This window comes from Peromyscus californicus, unplaced genomic scaffold (assembly GCF_007827085.1).
Source record: "Peromyscus californicus insignis strain IS unplaced genomic scaffold, ASM782708v3 Scaffold_3__1_contigs__length_106647218, whole genome shotgun sequence".
Lineage (NCBI taxonomy): Eukaryota > Metazoa > Chordata > Mammalia > Rodentia > Cricetidae > Peromyscus > Peromyscus californicus.
The window spans coordinates 53,090,841-53,107,583 of NW_026294551.1; positions in this window are offsets into that span (position 1 = coordinate 53,090,841).

Sequence of the window (16,743 nt, forward strand, 5' to 3'; positions counted from 1 at the left end):
GGCCTCCAACTCAGGGTTCCTCCTGAGTGCTGGAATAGAAGGTGTGCACCACCACTGCCCAGTAGATTGTGAAGGTTTGGTTTGGTTTTTGGTTTGTTTGTTTTTTAAGACAGGGTTTCTCCGTGTAGTTTTGGTGCCTGTCCTGGATCTCGCTCTGTAGACCAGGCTGGCCTCAAATTCACAAAGATCTGCCTGGCTCTGCCTCCCGAGTGCTGGGATTAAAGGCGTGCACCACCACCACCCTGCTTGGGTTTTTTTTATTATTATTATTTTTATGTCCTGGTGGTGGTGGTGGCAGCTGTGGCAAACACCTTCAATTATAGCACTCCAGGAGGCAGAGGCAGGTGGATTTCTGTGAGATTGAGGTCAGCCTGGTTTACAGAGAGTTCCAGGACAGCCAAGGCTACACAGAGAAACCCTGTTGCACTGTGAGACTGTTAATAAAATTAACCTTGAATTGGGGGTGGAGCCAGTGACGAGTTGACAGGAATTAGGCAAGGAGAGGACAGGAGCCAGGAATGCAGATAGATGCACAGAAGTAGGGAGGGACTTAGAGTGGTTTGTTTTGAGGGGGTTTGGGACTGATGGAGAGACGCTCCCTTGCTAGGTCTCTGGCCAAAAAGCAAGGTCAGCTGGTTGCTTCTTGGCTTCTCTGATCTAGCAGGTTTTCACCCCAACATCTGACTCCCGAGTCTTTATTGGTGAATAGAGTAACTTGTTAAAAACAACAAAACCCTGTAAAACAAGAAGGAAGATTTATGTGTATGTGTGTTTTGCCTGCATATTTTGTGTGCCACATCTGCATTGCCTTTTGAAGCCAGAGAGGGTGCTGGATCCTCTGGAACTAGTTACAGACTACTGTAGCTGCCATGTGGGTACTGGGAACTGAACTGAGGTCCTCAGAAGAGCAGCCATGCTGTCAACCCCAGCCGTCTCTCCAGCTCCATTGTTTAGATTTGTTTAAAAAATTATTTTGTTTTAGCCAGGGGGTGGTGGCTCACGTCTTTAGTCCCCGGCACTCGGGAGGCAGAGGCAGGAGGATCTCTGCGAGTTCAAGGCCAGCCTACAGAGTTCCAGGACAGGAACCAAAACTACAGAGAAACCCAATCTTAACAACAACAATAATAATAATAATAACTTTGTTTTGAGACAGTGTCTGTATAATCCTGACTGGCTATTGCGTCTCTGCAGACCAGGCTCCAACTCACAGAGATTCCCCTGCCTCTGCCTCAGGAGTGCTGGGATGAAAGGCGTGCACCATAATACCTACCCTTAAAAACATTTTTTTGTTAAGGTTTGTTTTTTATGCGTGTGAGTGTTTTTGCATATGTGTGTGTGCACCGAGTGTGTACATGGTGCCCAAGGATCAGAAGAGGGTGTTGGATCCTCTGGACTGTAGTTAAAGATGGGTATGAGCCACCATGTGCGTGTTGGGAACCAAACCCAGCTCCTCTGAAAGAACAAATGTTCTTAACCATTGAGCCATCTCTCCAGCTCTCCCTACTCCCATTTTGATATTTTTATTTTACACACAGAGATCTGCCTGCCTTTAGTCTGGAGTGCTGGGATTATAGACATGTGCCACCACACCTAACCTTATAACTTAGTTTTTTTAGAAATAAGATTTCTGCCAAGTAGGGTAGCACGTGAATTAATCCCAGCACTCCGAAGCAGAGTTGAAGACAGCCTGGTCTACAATAGTGAGTCACAGGGCAGCCAGGGCTATGTAGTAAGATCTAGAGACATGAATCCTTTTAAAAGTGCTCACTGCTGGGCTGGAGAGAGGGCTCAGAGGTTAAGAACACTGACTGCTCTTCCAGAGGTCCTGAGTTCAATTCCCAGCAACCACATGGTGGCTCACAACCATCTGTAATGAGATCTGGCACCCTCTTCTGGCCTGCAGACATACATGCAGGCAGATCATTGTATGTATAATAAATAAATAAATCTTTTTTAAAAAAAAAAGTGCTCACTGCATTTGCAGAGGACCCAAGTTCAGTTTTCAGCCCACGTCAGGCAGTGACTCACAGCTACGCATAACTCTAGCTCCAAGGAATCCAACTCCACCTGGCCTCCAACGACTCCCGCACTCATTAGTACATACACACACACACACACACACACACACACACACACACACACACACACACAATTTAAAGGTCTTTAAAAAACAGCCGGGCAGTGGTGGTGCATGCCTTTAGTCCTAGTACTAAAGGGATCTCTGAATTCGAGGCCAACCTGGTCTACAGAGTGAGTTCCAGGACAGCCAGGGCTACAAAACAAAACAGGAGTTACTGGGCTGGAGAGAGAGTTTGGGGTAAGAACTGTGACTGCTCTTACAGGGGACCTGGGTTCAGTTACCAAGCACCTACATGCTGATTAATAGCTGTTATGAATTTAATGCCCTCTTCCGATCTCCGCAGGTACCAGGCACACACTTGGTACACATACACAGATGAAGCCAAGGCACTCAGAAGTAAATCCATGAAAGGGGTTGCTTGTTTTTCTTTTCCGTGTGTACACGTCTCGGTGTGCTTGTGTTGCCCAGCTTTTACGTGAAGGCTGCCGATGGAACTCAAGTCCTCGCGTTCGAGGGGTGGACACTACCAGCAGAGCCATCTCTCCAACTCTCCCGTTACACCTTTGATTCCCTGTGCTACTTCAGGATGAGGAATTTAAGTAAACTGACTAGAACTCATCTTTGTCTTCGGTCTTTTTAAAGTATTTTTCCTATTTTTTTTTCGGATTTGTTCATGTGTACGAGTGTTTTGCCTCCATATGCGTATGTGTACGCATGCGTGGTGTCTGCAGAGGTCAGAAGAGGGCGTTGGATCCCCTGGAACTGGAATTATGAATGGTTATGAGCCACCATGTTCTAGGAACCAAACAAGTTCTCCAGAAGAGCACTGATCAGTCATCTCTCCAGCCTTATAATGTTTGTTTTAAAATAAAACTTCCAGGCTGGAGAGATGACTCAGCAGTTAAGAGCACTGGCTGCTCTCCCAGAGGACCTGGGTTGATTCCCAGCACCCACATGGCAGCTCACGACTGTCTGTAACTCCAGTTCCAGGGGATCTGACACCCTCACAGACATACATGCAGGCAAAACACCAATGCACATAAAGTAAGAATAAATAAATTCTAAAAAATAAATAAATACAAAGTTCAGGCTAGAGAATTGGCTCAGTGGTTAAGAGCGCTTGTTCTTGCAAAGCACCTGGATTCAATTTTCAGTCTCCTCATGGTGGCTCACAACCATCTGTTAACTCCAGTTCCAGGGGCTCCAACACCCTCCTCAGACCTCAAAGGGCACCAGACATGCATGTGGAACATAGATATACATGCGGTACACAGATACACATGCAAGCAAAACACACACACACACACACACACACACACACACACACACACACACACACACACACTTTTATTTTGAAGTAATAACGGGCTGGAAAGCTGATTCAGTGCGTAAGAGCACACGTGCTGCTCCTGCCGAGGACCTCTCAATCTCGGCATGTGTCAGAAGGCTCACGGCAGCTCTTAACTCCAGCTCCAGGACCTCTGAGGCCTCTGAAAGCGCCTGCATTCACCTGCACGTACCCACACTGAGGTAAACACATACACACAATTAAAATAATAAATATTTTATTGCAGTAAAGGAGCTGGAGAAATCGCTCAGTAGTTAAGAGCATTTGCTATTCTTGCAGAGGACCCAGGTTTGGTTCTAGCACCTCCTTCTGGTTGTCCTTGACTCCAGTTCAGGGGATATGGCACCTCTTATGGCTTCTGAAGGCACCAGTCAGCACATTCAGTGCACAAACCTACTTGCAGATAAATATACTCATACATATGAAAATAATAAATCTTTAAAACAAAACAAAGAAAAAAAAAAGCGAGTTCCAGGACAGTCAGGGCTACACACAGAGAAACCCTGTTGGAAAAGCAAACAAGCAAGCAAACAAAAAAACAAAAGACTTGGGCATGAATTTTTCTAGGTCATGTACTAGGGCTAAAATTCTAGGGCTCAGGTAACGTTGCCCAGTTGGAACTGAACTTTCTCATCGAAGAATGGGTCTCAGAAGCAATGTTCTCAGTTGTGTGGTTGAGTCACTACAATTTTAGAAGAAACTCAGAATCTGAACAAAACCTCAAATAAGAAGAGCAGTGCCAAGCTAAGCATGGTGTGCACGCCTTTAATCCCAGCTCAGGAGCCAGAGGCAGGGGGATCTCTGTGAGTTTGAGGCCAGCCTGGTCTACAGAGCAAGTTCCAGGACAGCCAGGGATACACAGAGAAACCCTGTCTCAAAAAAAAAAAAAAAAACCAAACAGACCAAAACCAACAAAAAACAACAACAACAAAAAACCCAACTTTAAAATGCAATAAAAACTGAAGGAGGAAAACAGTAGTGTTTTGTGTTTCCCTAAATATGTAGCCTTGCTGCGTTCCCTCCTTCCTGAGGGCCTAAGCATTCTCTTCATACCGTTGCCTTCAGCATAAGAAACTCGATTTTCCACAGTCCCGCCCACCAGTGCTGCTGGCGGTGTTTTCTTTTCCACAGTTTTCTATTCTGCCTTCAAAGGGATGTCTTCCTCGGATCGCAGCTTCTGCTGCAACAGGGTTATTTTTCTTGTAGCATTCTCAAACATTTCCTACTAAATTTTGGCCTTCATCATTTCTGACGTGGTGTTCTTGGCCTTTGGATTCTCTGCTTCTTCACAGTGCTCCTCTCTGGTGCCTTCAAGATTCTTTTTTCTCTTTGGTTTTGAACATTTTGATGGATTACTCGGGGTCCTCTGGAGAAGCGGAAGCAGTCAGAGGCCACGCGCACACACGGAGCACATAGGATCCTGCAGACCAAGGATTTCATGATTTTTCGAAGGGTAACCCAGAAATCCAGGCAGCTGGTGGCATCATTCAGCCTGAGTGAGAAGCTGAACACCATGCTGATCATGAAACCAGCATCAGCCCCAGAATCTGAATATCCGAGATGCAGGAGCTCCTATGCTAAAGTCAGGAGAAGATGGACATCAGCTCACAAAGAGGGAATGGGCTCCTTCCTGATCTCAACGGATCAGGTGATGCCCTGGTGCCGGCCCAGGACGCTCCTCGCGCCGTCTACTGAGCCCAATGCTGGTCTCTTCCATCAATCTTAGCCCTCAAAGACACTCTAAGAAGCCACGTTCTGCTAGCTGTTTGGACAGCCTTCATATAGTCATACAGAGCACAAAATCAACCGTCACAGCGTTCCCACGCATTATTTTCTTACTTTGTATGGGGCTCTCTACGGGTATTTTTTGTTTTGTTTTGTAAACGTATATCTTTTAACTTGTTTGATAAATCAAATTATTTAAATGTTTTAGGGTTTGTTTTGATTTTTTGAGATGGGAATCTCACTAGGCAGCCCTGGCTGGCCTGAAAATTATTTTGATCCTCCTGCCTCTGCCTCCAAAGTCCTGGGATTACGGGTGTACATTACCACACGTGACTTCTGCCTTGCTCTTCTGAGAGCCCACTAATTATAACATGACTTTCTAGGGGTATTTTTCTTTTTCTTTCTGTTGTTTGTTTGTTTTGGGGGGCGTGGAATGTGGTTTGCTTGTTTTTTAACAGGGTCCTGCTGTATAACCTAGGCTGGCCTCGAACTCATGGTCTTACTTCAGCCTTCCAAGATCAATAATTACGGTCATGTGCACCATGTCCAACTTCTCATATCTGGTATGGCAGTGTGTGTCTGTAATCTTAACACTTGGGAAGTGAGGCTAGAAGATGAGGCGTTCAAAGCTAGTCTTGGCTACGTAGCAAATTGGAGTTAGCCAGGGCTGCATGATGAGAGAGATACCATCTTAACAAACCCCTTCTCACCTCTTTAAATAATCCGTATTTCCCCTTGATTTTTCTCTGTCATCTACACTATTTAAACCTATCCAATGAACTTTCCATGGAAGACATTATTTTTTCGGTTCTAGAATTTTTCGTTAGTACACATAGTTGGCCTTTTTGGTTTTCCAATAGTCCGGTTTGGTACAATTGCCATAAACACTCTGGTAGCAAGTACTTTTTCCCAGCTCTTAAAAAAAAAAAAACCACAAGTTCCTGTCATCCTGTGGTTTCAAACTTTTCATCAGCTGAGCAGTAGATGACTTTGTTTTACTTTGCTTAATATGTGTTGTTAACACATTAGCCCTGAAGTCACGGCCAGCAGCAGTATAACTCATGTTGGTATAAAGCATAGTTAACACCTGTTCATAACAGCCCGCTAGCACTTAGAACAGCGGACAACACATTAGCACTGTGTTAGAAGCGGGGGTATTTAAAGTCATAAGTCTGTAAATTCAAGGCCTGCCTGCCTCAACTACAGAGTGAGTTCAGAGCTAGCCTGGGCAACTCAGAGAGACCCTGTCTCAAATGGAGGGTGTCTTAGTTAAGGTTACTATGGCTGTGATAAAATACCATGACCTAAAACAACTTGGAGGGGAAAGGGTTTATTTCATTCAAAGCTCCGTATAACAGTTCATCATCAAAAGCAGAGAGGGCAGGAACTCACACAGGGCAGGAACCTGGAGGCAAGAGCTGATGCAGAGGCCATGGAGGGGTGCTGCTGACTGGCTTGCTCCCCCTGGCTTGCTCAGCCTGCCTTCTTATAGAACCCAGGGCCAACAGCCCAGGGATGGCACCACACATAATGGGCTGGCCTCCCCTATCAATCACTAATTAAGAAAATGCCTGGGTTGGGGATTTAGCTCAGTGGTAGAGCACTTGCCTAGCAAGTGCAAGGCCCTGGGTTCGAGCCTCAGCTCCAAAAAAGAAAAAAAAGAAAAGAAAAAGAAAATGCCCCACAGGCTTGCCTGCTTTTATGATCTTATGGAAACGTTTTCTCAGTTGAGTCTGAGTTTCTTTCTCTCCTATGACTCTTGTATCAAGTTGACATAAAATTAGCCAGTACAGACGGAGCTAGAAACAAGTTATTTTAAATGAGGTAATCCAGTCACAGAAAGACAAATGTCACGTATTTTCTCTCCTTTGTGGATGTAGCTTTGAATCTTCAGCTGTGTGTGTCACTTGAAACATCCAATGCAGCAGGGGGATGGAGGGGACTTCTAAGGGAGAGGAGGCAGAACTCGGTGGTATACAGGCTTAAAGGGGAACAATGGAACAGGAAAGGTTAAAACTGAGAGATAGGGCCGGGCGGTGGTGGCGCACGCCTTTAGTCCCAGCACTTGGGAGGCAGAGGCAGGCGGATCTCTGTGAGTTCGAGGCCAGCCTGGTCTACAGAGGGAGTTCCAGGACAGGCACCAAAACTACACAGAGAAACCCTGTCGGGGGGGGGGGGGGGGGGGAGTATTTCTACAGTGGTAGAGTGCTTGCCTAGCAAGCATAAGGCCCTGGGTTCAGTCCTCAGCTCCAGAAAAAAAAAGAAAAAAGAAAAAAAAAACCCTGAGAAAGAGGAGGGCATTTGATAGTTGCTGGGAGAGACAGTCAGTTTTCTTTAATGGTGGATTCACAGTCCATCCAAGGTGGACCACTCCAGGGAAGGCTCTACTGCCGAGAACAGGTGAGTCTCACAAACTGGACTGTGGGGGAGCAGGAGGAGAGAAACCCGAAGTTGTATGAGTAGGTGAAGATGAAGAGGATGATAAGGGAGGAGATGGAGGGTCCATAAGATCAAGATACATTGTATGATGTTTTCAAATAGCTACAAAATAGGCCGGGCGGTAGTGGCGCACGCCTTTAATCCCAGCACTCGGGAGGCAGAGCCAGGCGGATCTCTGTGAGTTCGAGGCCAGCCTGGACTACCAAGCGAGTCCCAGGAAAGGCGCAAAGCTACACAGAGAAACCCTGTCTCGAAAAACCAAAAAAAAAAAAAAACAAAAAACTACAAAATAGTTTTTAAAATAGAAAAATTTTAGAGCTGGGACGGTGGTGGCACACGCCTTTAATCCCAGATCTCTGTGAATTCAAGGCCAGCCTGGTCTACAGAGCGAGTTCCGGGACAGCCAGAGCTACAAAGTGAAACCCTATCTCAAAAAACCAAAAGCAAAACCAAAAAGATTTTTAGAAAGATCTAGGTTTGTAGCTCAGTGGTAGAGTGTTTGTCTGATATATGCAAGGCCCTAGGATCAAACCTTAACACCACAGATGCACATAGCACAAAAATATTTAAATATAGATTTATAAATATTTATATACATTATCTAAATTATATCTCATATAATATATAAAATTAGATAATATAGCATATATAATATGTATACATTATATGTAAAGTTTTTTTTCCCTTCCCTGTCTAGGGGTCTTGATTTGGGTTCATTTTTGCTCAGTAACAGGGTTGAAATCTCAAACAGATGGGAGGAGACAGAATCAGCAGTTGAAGAAATGCTTTTATTAGGGTCAAGGAGACAGGCACAGCGCAAACACACAGAAAGACCCTCTATAAAGCAGAGAAAACCAGAGCAGCGTCCCCTTGAGGGCTGGGGCTTTAAAGTCTCTGAAGGGTTTTCTGACGGGAGCCATAAGCCTAAGTGACCCTTGACATATATGCTGCTATATTTGGGCTTCTCTCCTCTTTTCCTAGATCTAGGCCTTGCTTAAGTCTCCATAGCACCAGAACCTCTTCCCACAGATACCAGAACCTCTTCTCAGATACCAGGTGAATGAGCTGCAGTTAGGCAATTAGGCAGTTAGACAAGGGTAGATAGATAACCTTCAGAGTAACATTTCCTGCTGGCCGAACAGCCCATAATTAAGTCCCTTCCTGCTTGCAATCCCCATTACTAAGTCCCTTCCTGCTTGCAACCCCCATTACTAAGTCCCTTCCTGCTCGCAGCCCCCTTTGCCTACCTATATATGCCTTGAGAGAAAAATAAAATTTTGGAGCTTCATCAGACGTCCTGTCTTGCTCTCATTCTTTGTGTCTCTTGTCCCTCTCATTCACCGGCCCTCCCTTTAGGTCCCAGTTGAAGACCCCACTGGCCGGGGCAGTTTTCCTCTGTGGAGATGCAATATTTGAAAATATCTCTTCCATCTTAAGAACTTTTGCTGGATCTCCCAGCCAGAGTTAATGACACACCTTGAATTCACGTAAGACAGCTACCCGGATATACTGTGTACTCTGCCTGTTTGGTTAACCTGCCTTTCTTTCAAGGAACAATGTAACTATCAACCTTGTGTGCCCGGACATTTACAGCCTAAGATAATGTGTAGCTGTAATTTTAAGCTGTCTGTCCCTCCGGGCCCCTGAACCAGAGGCACAAATGTATTGTTTTGTGAATGAGGCAAACACAGGAGTTGAAAACAACCGTTTATGGATATTGGTCAATAAATAATGATGTGGTGTGGGTCACTGAGTGAATCTCTTGTAAAACTCTGTTAAAGATTTCTGTCAAGTGTCCCATTTCTTCCTGGTGTGATGCTTTCTGTCCTCTGACAGAGCAACAGACACGTGGTCACAAGCACAGTCACACACAGGGACAGACGGATTCACAAGACAACCTCAGACAGGCACAGACAGACAGACAGACGAGGACCAGGACCGAAGACTAGAGGAGCATGAAATAGAGAATTCAAATCTGGACTCCGACGAGCAGTGTTTCCTGGAGTGCATACGGACGCATTATTGGTAACCTGGAGTCGATGACTAACAAGTAGAATTCCAGCACTCCTCCCTAATTTAGGGTTGGTCAGTTTGAAGGAAGACAGGATGATGGCTGATTGGCCCACAACTGTTGTGTAAACATGATCTGATCTGGCCTGAACTAGTTAGGCCAGTCCATCCACAGGGGCCAGCATTGGCAGGAGAGAAAGCCCACAGGCCATTGTTTGAAGTTACCAGGCTTTTGTCTAAGTCAGGAGGGTGGGGAAGCCTCCAGCCACCTTTATCCCCTAGTTACGGTCCCTCACCTTATCTGTCTGCCTATCAGGGACTCTGTCTAACTCTTAGCCCCTCAATATCACCAAATAGAAAGATACTTACTTAGAGCCAGGCATGGTGGCCCACACCTAAACCCTGCACTCGGGAGGCAGAGGCAGGCAGATCTGAGTTCAAAGCTAGCCTGGTCTACAGAGTGAGTTTCAAGACACCAGAGCTACATACAGAAACCCTGTCTCAAAAAGCCAACCAACCAACAAACTCCCCCCTCCCCAATACATACATGTCTTCATGTACGTATGTGCACCACATGCGACCCCGGTACCTGAAGAGGACAGAAGAGGTTGTTGGATAGATCCCCTGGAACTGGAGTTACAGATGGTTGTGAACTGCTATGTGGGTGCTGGGAATCAAATCTGGGTTCTTTTTACCACAGCCGCCTCTCCAGCCCCTAAAATACTGATTTTAGATTTACAGATAATTTTTACAAAGTCGGCTCTCTCTACCCTCCTTTCTCCCTCACTCTTGTTTATGTGAGGGGGCCCCCAAATAGCTTGACCACACAGCAGCCATGACAGGCTTAGGGGCCTAGACACAGCTTCTGTGACAGGCTTACTGGCAGGCAACACCCAGATCCAGGAAATGCCTTAAGCTGATACCACCCAGGGATCCACCCAGGGGTGAGCGAGTAACTGACATCCCAAACATTCCAACCATTAGATAAGGTGACCAGATGCCCTTGAGTCTAGCACACACCTATTTTTTGTTTTACAGATACTCCTAGACAATTGTCAGCCAATCAGGGTCCTGGACCCTGGAAATCCCTTCACCCTAACCTTTGCTATGATAAAAACTCTGCCCCACTTGAGCCCAGGGCTCTCTGCTCTCACTGCTGTGTCGGACAGACAGAGGGACCAAGCTCCGAGCTTGAAATAAAGACTCTTTGCTTTTACATGCGGGATTCGGTCTCCGTGGTGATCTTTTGGGGGTCCCTGCGATCTGGGCATAACAGTTTCGTTGTTTGAGACAGAGTCTCAAGGCTGGCCCTGAACTGGCCGCTAGCTAGCATTATAGGCAGAATGCAAGCACACCCCGCTTTTGTGGATGTGGTAATGGATACATTCACCATCCCCTCACCCCCTCAACTCCCACTACCTCCCTATGCCCACCCCTGCCTCTGCCTCCCGAGTGCTGGGATCAAAGGCCAGTGAGTGGACCACCACGGTGCATTTAAGTCACTGTTTTCTTTAGCTGGGGCTTCACCTATTTAGTTTATCCATTGAGTTCATTTCAATTCGCACACACAAACAAAACAAAACAGCAAAGACAAAACAAAACAAAAAACCCACGCACACATTCTAACCTTTCCCAAAGTCCTAACTTGTTATTAAAATATATGCATGTTCGCCGGGCGGTGGTGGCGCACGCCTTTAATCCCAGCACTCGGGAGGCAGAGGCAGGCGGATCTCTGTGAGTTCGAGGCCAGCCTGGTCTCCAAAGCGAGTTCCAGGAAAGGCGCAAAGCTACACAGAGAAACCCTGTCTCGAAAAACCAAAAAAAAAAAAAAAAAAAAAAAAAATGCATGTTCATCTGCTTGGCCGGTCTAGACACCTCTCTGCTTATGCTTCATGCCTCTCGCTTGCCTCGCAGGCCGGTGAGTTTAGGCAGGCAATACTAGGGAAAGAGACGATCTGAGTAGGATCCGTGTGTTAGGATCTGACTTTCCTCAGGCCTCAGCTGGGGCAGCCCTGCCTGGGACCTCCTCGTCTACAGTTCCCAACCGAGAAGCTGATGGAGCTGATCTGCTGTCTCCAGCCCCAGCTGCAACGTGACACTGTCTACTCACATTTCAGCATCCTGAGGCCTAAGCACTGGTGACAGAGTACAACCATCTGGAAGGACAAAAATTTATGTCAGCGAACAGAAAAAATTCTACTCGCCTTAAATAATGTCAAGGCGGGCATGGTGCAATTCAGCACTTGGGAGGTAGAGGCAGAAGGATCGGGAGTTCAAGATTAGCCTCTTTTTTTTTTAATGATGTATTTATTTTTATTTTTATGTGCATTGGTATTTTGTTTGCATGTATGTCCATATGAGGGTGCTGGGTCCCCTAGAACTAGAGTTACAGACAGCTGTGGGCTGCCATATGGGTGCTGGGAATTGAACTTGGGTCCTCTGGAAGAGCAGACAGTACTCTTAACCACTGAGCCATCTCTCTAGCCCCAAGATTAGACTCTTATACATAGCAAGTGCAAGGCCAGCCTGGGCTATTTGAGATCCTGTCTCAAAATAGTAATAATAGGGCTGGAGAGATGGCTCAGAGGTTAAGAGCACTGACTGCTCTTCCAGAGGTCCTGAGTTCAATTCCCAGCAACCACATGGTGGCTCACAACCATCTGTAACGAGATCTGGTGCCCTCTTCTGGCCTGCAGGCACACATGCTGTATACATAATAAATAAATCTTTAAAAAAAAAAAAAAAAAAAAAAAATAGTAATAATAATTTTAAAAAGGTTTCAGATTAATTTCTTTCATGTGTGAGTGTTTTGCCTGTGTGTAGGTATGTACACCATGGAGGTTAGGAGAGGTTGTCAGGTGCCCTGGGACTGGAGCTTTGGATGGTTGTGAGCCACGGTGTAGGTGCTGGGATTTGAACCAGTGTCTTCAGCAAGGGCAACAAGTGCTCTAAACTGCTGAGCCATCTCTCCAGCCCAATTTAAAAAAACAAAACCAAAAAAACCTATGGTGAAAAGTTAGTTTTATTTTTTAGAATTTTTAGTGGACCGTCAATTTCCTTCCTTCTTTCTTTCTTTTTTTTTTTTTTTGTTGTTGTAGGGCATATTCCTTTTATTAATCTCAGTGGTGGCAGATTTTAGTGCTTTGAGCACGAATGTGAGATTGAAAAAGATCAAAGCCACTTCCTACCTACTCTGATGAGGAGCAAAGTGGGTAACTGATATAAGCACACCATTTTAGCAGCCTAGAAATGGCACTAAATAATGTCTTTATATGTCTCATGGAGTAAACAGATTCAAACATTCATCATAGTATCTCATAAGCAAATTCATACCTACCCAAAATGCTTACAGAGAACACAATCTGGTTGTTGCAAGGATTCATTCATTCATTCATCCATTCATTTGTTCAATGAAATACTTTATATTAAATGTAATAACCCGGGGTTGGGGATTTAGCTCAGTGGTAGAGCGTGCTTGCCTAGCAAGCACAAGGCCCTGGGTTCGGTCCTCAGCTCCAGGGGGGGAAAAATGTAATAAGCCCACCACTATCTGGATTTGAACAAGACAAAGTCTGCAACCCTGGGAGGGACAAAAACCAATGAGCATCATCCTTACTGAAGTTAGACTGTGGGGCTGGAGTGATGGCTCAGTGGTTAAGGGCACCAACTGCTGTACCAGAGGACCCGGGTTCAATTCCCAGCACCCACATGGCAGCTAACAACTGTCTGTAACTCTAAGATCTGACACCCTCACACAGACATACATGCATACACCAATGCACATAAAATAAAGATAAATAAGCTGGGCGGTGGTGGCGCACGCCTTTAATCCCAGCACTCAGGAGGCAGAGGCAGGCGGATCTCTGTGAGTTCGAGGCCAGCCTGGTCTACAGAGCGAGATCCAGGAAAAGGCGCAAAGCTACACAGAGAAACCCTGTCTCAAAAAACAAACAAACAAAAAAAATCACTGAAGTTAGACTGTAATAAGCAGCCAAAGTGGAAACACTTGACTTTGACTGACACATCCATTTCCTCTATTGTGTCTCCCACACCGGAGACTCTCTCTTCCATCTCTTATAGTCTGTTGTTTATGCTCGCATCTGTAGTTCCCGTTCATTTTCTCAGACTTTCCATTTCCAGCATTTTCTCAGTTTGTGTCTTCTTTATTGTCTCTGTTTCAGTCCTCAGATCTTGAACTGTTTCCTTCACCTGTTTGTCTTTTTGCTTTTTCTTGCCTTTCTCTAAGGGATTTGAGTTCTTCCCATTTTTTTGTCTTTTTCTTGAATTCTTCCAATATTTTGTTTGTCTTTTCTTCAAATTCTTTGTTGAATTCTTCCAAAATTTTGTTTGTCTTTTCTTCAAATTCTTTAGGGGAATTTTCCATTCCCTCTTCAAGGGCCTCTAGCATCTTCTTAAAGTCATTTTTAAGGTCTCTTTCTTCTATTTCTTCTGCTTTGGGATGTTCAGGTCTTGCTGATGTATAACTACTAGGTTCAGGGGTTGCCATATTGCTCTTTATGTTGCTGACTGTACTTTTGCACTGGCGTCTACTCATCTCTTCCTCCACTCAGTGCAAGTGGTCTCTGTGTTTGAGGAGCCTTTCTTGGTCCAATTGACACTCTTGGTCCAATCGGAGCTGGTGGGCTCGTGTCTCAGGGCTGACTTTGAGCACAGATTCTGGAGTTGTCCCTCTCTTTGGAAGATGTTAGAGGACACAGAAGCCTTTTGCCTCTGAGTTGCTGCCCTGAGGCCAGATGGTTAAGAGCCTTTGAATGTTGCTCTGATGTGTCCTTCTCACAGGCACCTTGAAAGCATGTTGTGAGCTCAGGGGTCTTAGGAATGTTCTTTGGGAACTACAGATCTAGGCAAGGCCCAGAGCAGAGCTAAATGGAAGTTGAAGTTGAGTGGTGAGGACCAGGAGCCTTTATTAGCAAGGCATGTTCAGCTCCTGCTCCCTTGGCATCTGGCAGGCGACTCCAGACTCCGCCCTTCTCCTTCCTATCATCCTTAGTTTGGACCATCAATTTTTGACCTTCTGACCTTAGCCTCCCTAGTGACTGGGATTACCTACCTGCACCACCAAGCCGGGCCACTCACAGTTTCAATGAAAACAGTCGTCTTTACTGGAGGCCCCTCTGTGCGGTGATGTCCAGCAGGGCCTTGGCAGCTCTACAGCCTCCTGCCCACCGCTTTCACGGTGCCTGGCCGGCTTGTAGCTTTTGCTTGTGAGCTATTCTGTCCCTCAGAACCCTGTCTGTGGGGGAATCTTTGATCCCTCGACCTGAGCACAAACTTCCAGAGAGAGCTTGTAAGCTCTCTCTACACCCCAGAACCCTTTGAACGCTGAGTTCACTTGGGCGATGGGCTGGGTCAAGCGTGAGTAAAAGCTGCGGGGCGGGGGCTTGCAGTGAGTCTTCCCTCAGAAAACATTCACGTTTCTCCAGAGTCAAGTGAATTTTTCATTCCCTACCTCCTTCGTTGAGATGTGTTCTTGTTGTTTTGGGATTTTTCCAGTGCTTTGAGACAAGGACTTTCTGTGTTCCTTCCATGGGATTAATACTAGATCTTCCTCCTAAGTACCCGGGGTCATAAGCATGGCCCAGCTCCCTGAAGTGGGTCTTAGTTTTGGGGAGTTTACTTTCTTTGTACCTTTTTTTTTTTTGGTTTTTCGAGACAGGGTTTCTCTGTGTAGCTTTGCGCCTCTCCTGGAACTCACTTGGTAGCCCAGGCTGGCCTCGAACTCACAGAGATCCGCCTGGCTCTGCCTCCCGTGTGCTGGGATTAAAGGCGTGCGCCACCACCGCCCGGCTCTTTGTACTTTTATACTGACATTGTAGGAGGCCCCCAACTAACTACACGTAGGAGTGCCTCTGATCCGTGAGTTTCTTTTTTCTTTTTTTTTCCTCAACTGGGTCTCATGTAGCTCAGGCAGGCAGTAAGCTTGCTATGTAGCTGAGGCTGGCATTGAACTCCTGATCCTTCTGCCTCCAGTTCCCAAGTGCATGTTACTTTTTAAGACAGGATTTCTCTGTGTAGCTCTGGCTGTCCCGGAACTAGCTCTGTAGACCAGGCTGGCCTTGAACTCACAGAGATCCCCCTGCCTCCGTCTCCTGAGTGCTGGGATTAAAGGCGGGCGCCACCACGCTGGGTTGAGTTTCCTATTTTTTCTCCTAAGTGTGTGAGAACAATTTAGGGAAAAGGAACTGTTTCTGTGTCTGCAGAACCCCTGAAAGAGAAGCTTGCTTTGGGTGCAAACCATCCCAACTTCCAGATTTTACTTTTCTTTCTCCTTGATTAGAACCAGTTTAGAATGTTGTCTTAAAAACATCACCCTCGCCAGGCGGTGGTTTCGCTGTGTAGCTTTGTGCCTTTCCTGGAATTCACTCTGTAGCCCAGGTTGGCCTCGAACTTACAGAGCTCTAGCTGCCTCTGCCTCCCGAGTGCTGAGATTAAAGGCAGGTCCCACTAGCTCTTATAACTTAAATTAACTTACTTATATTAATCTGCGTTTTACCATGCGACTTTTTACCTCTCTTTCATTCTGCATGTCCGACTCCCTTAGTGTCTCCTTGGCATCTCCGCATGCCTCAATTCTTTCCCCTCTTCCTTCCCAGAAATCCCACCTATCTTCTTTCCCAGCTATTGGCCATTCAGCTCTTTTTTACACCAGTCACAGCAATACATCTTCACACAATGTACAGATATCCCACAACGCATCACCCTTGGGCTGCAGGGATGGATCGGCTGGCATTTTAGAATATTGTTGCTCTTGCATAGGGCTCTTCCCAGCACCTACGTGGTGGCTCACAAACATCAGTAACTCCAAGGGATCTAACACCCAATTCTGACCTCCTCTGGCCCCAGATGTGATGGGGCAAGACAGGGCAGAGGTTCTTCCATCTTGTCTTCTTGCTAAGGCCATCCAGACCTCCTTGATGGAGAATCCCATGGGAAATGACCCAACTCATTGGAACCAAAGGTCAGGATGTCCTAGCTAACCGTTAAACTGCCTGTTGGTGTGGGACCCCCTCCAGCTAAGGGTTTATCTTATCTTAAGCTAAAACTGCTTGCTTCAGCCTTGTGGTGGTGCACACCTTTAATCCCAGCACTTGGGAGGCAAGGAGGGTCTCTGTGAGTTCAA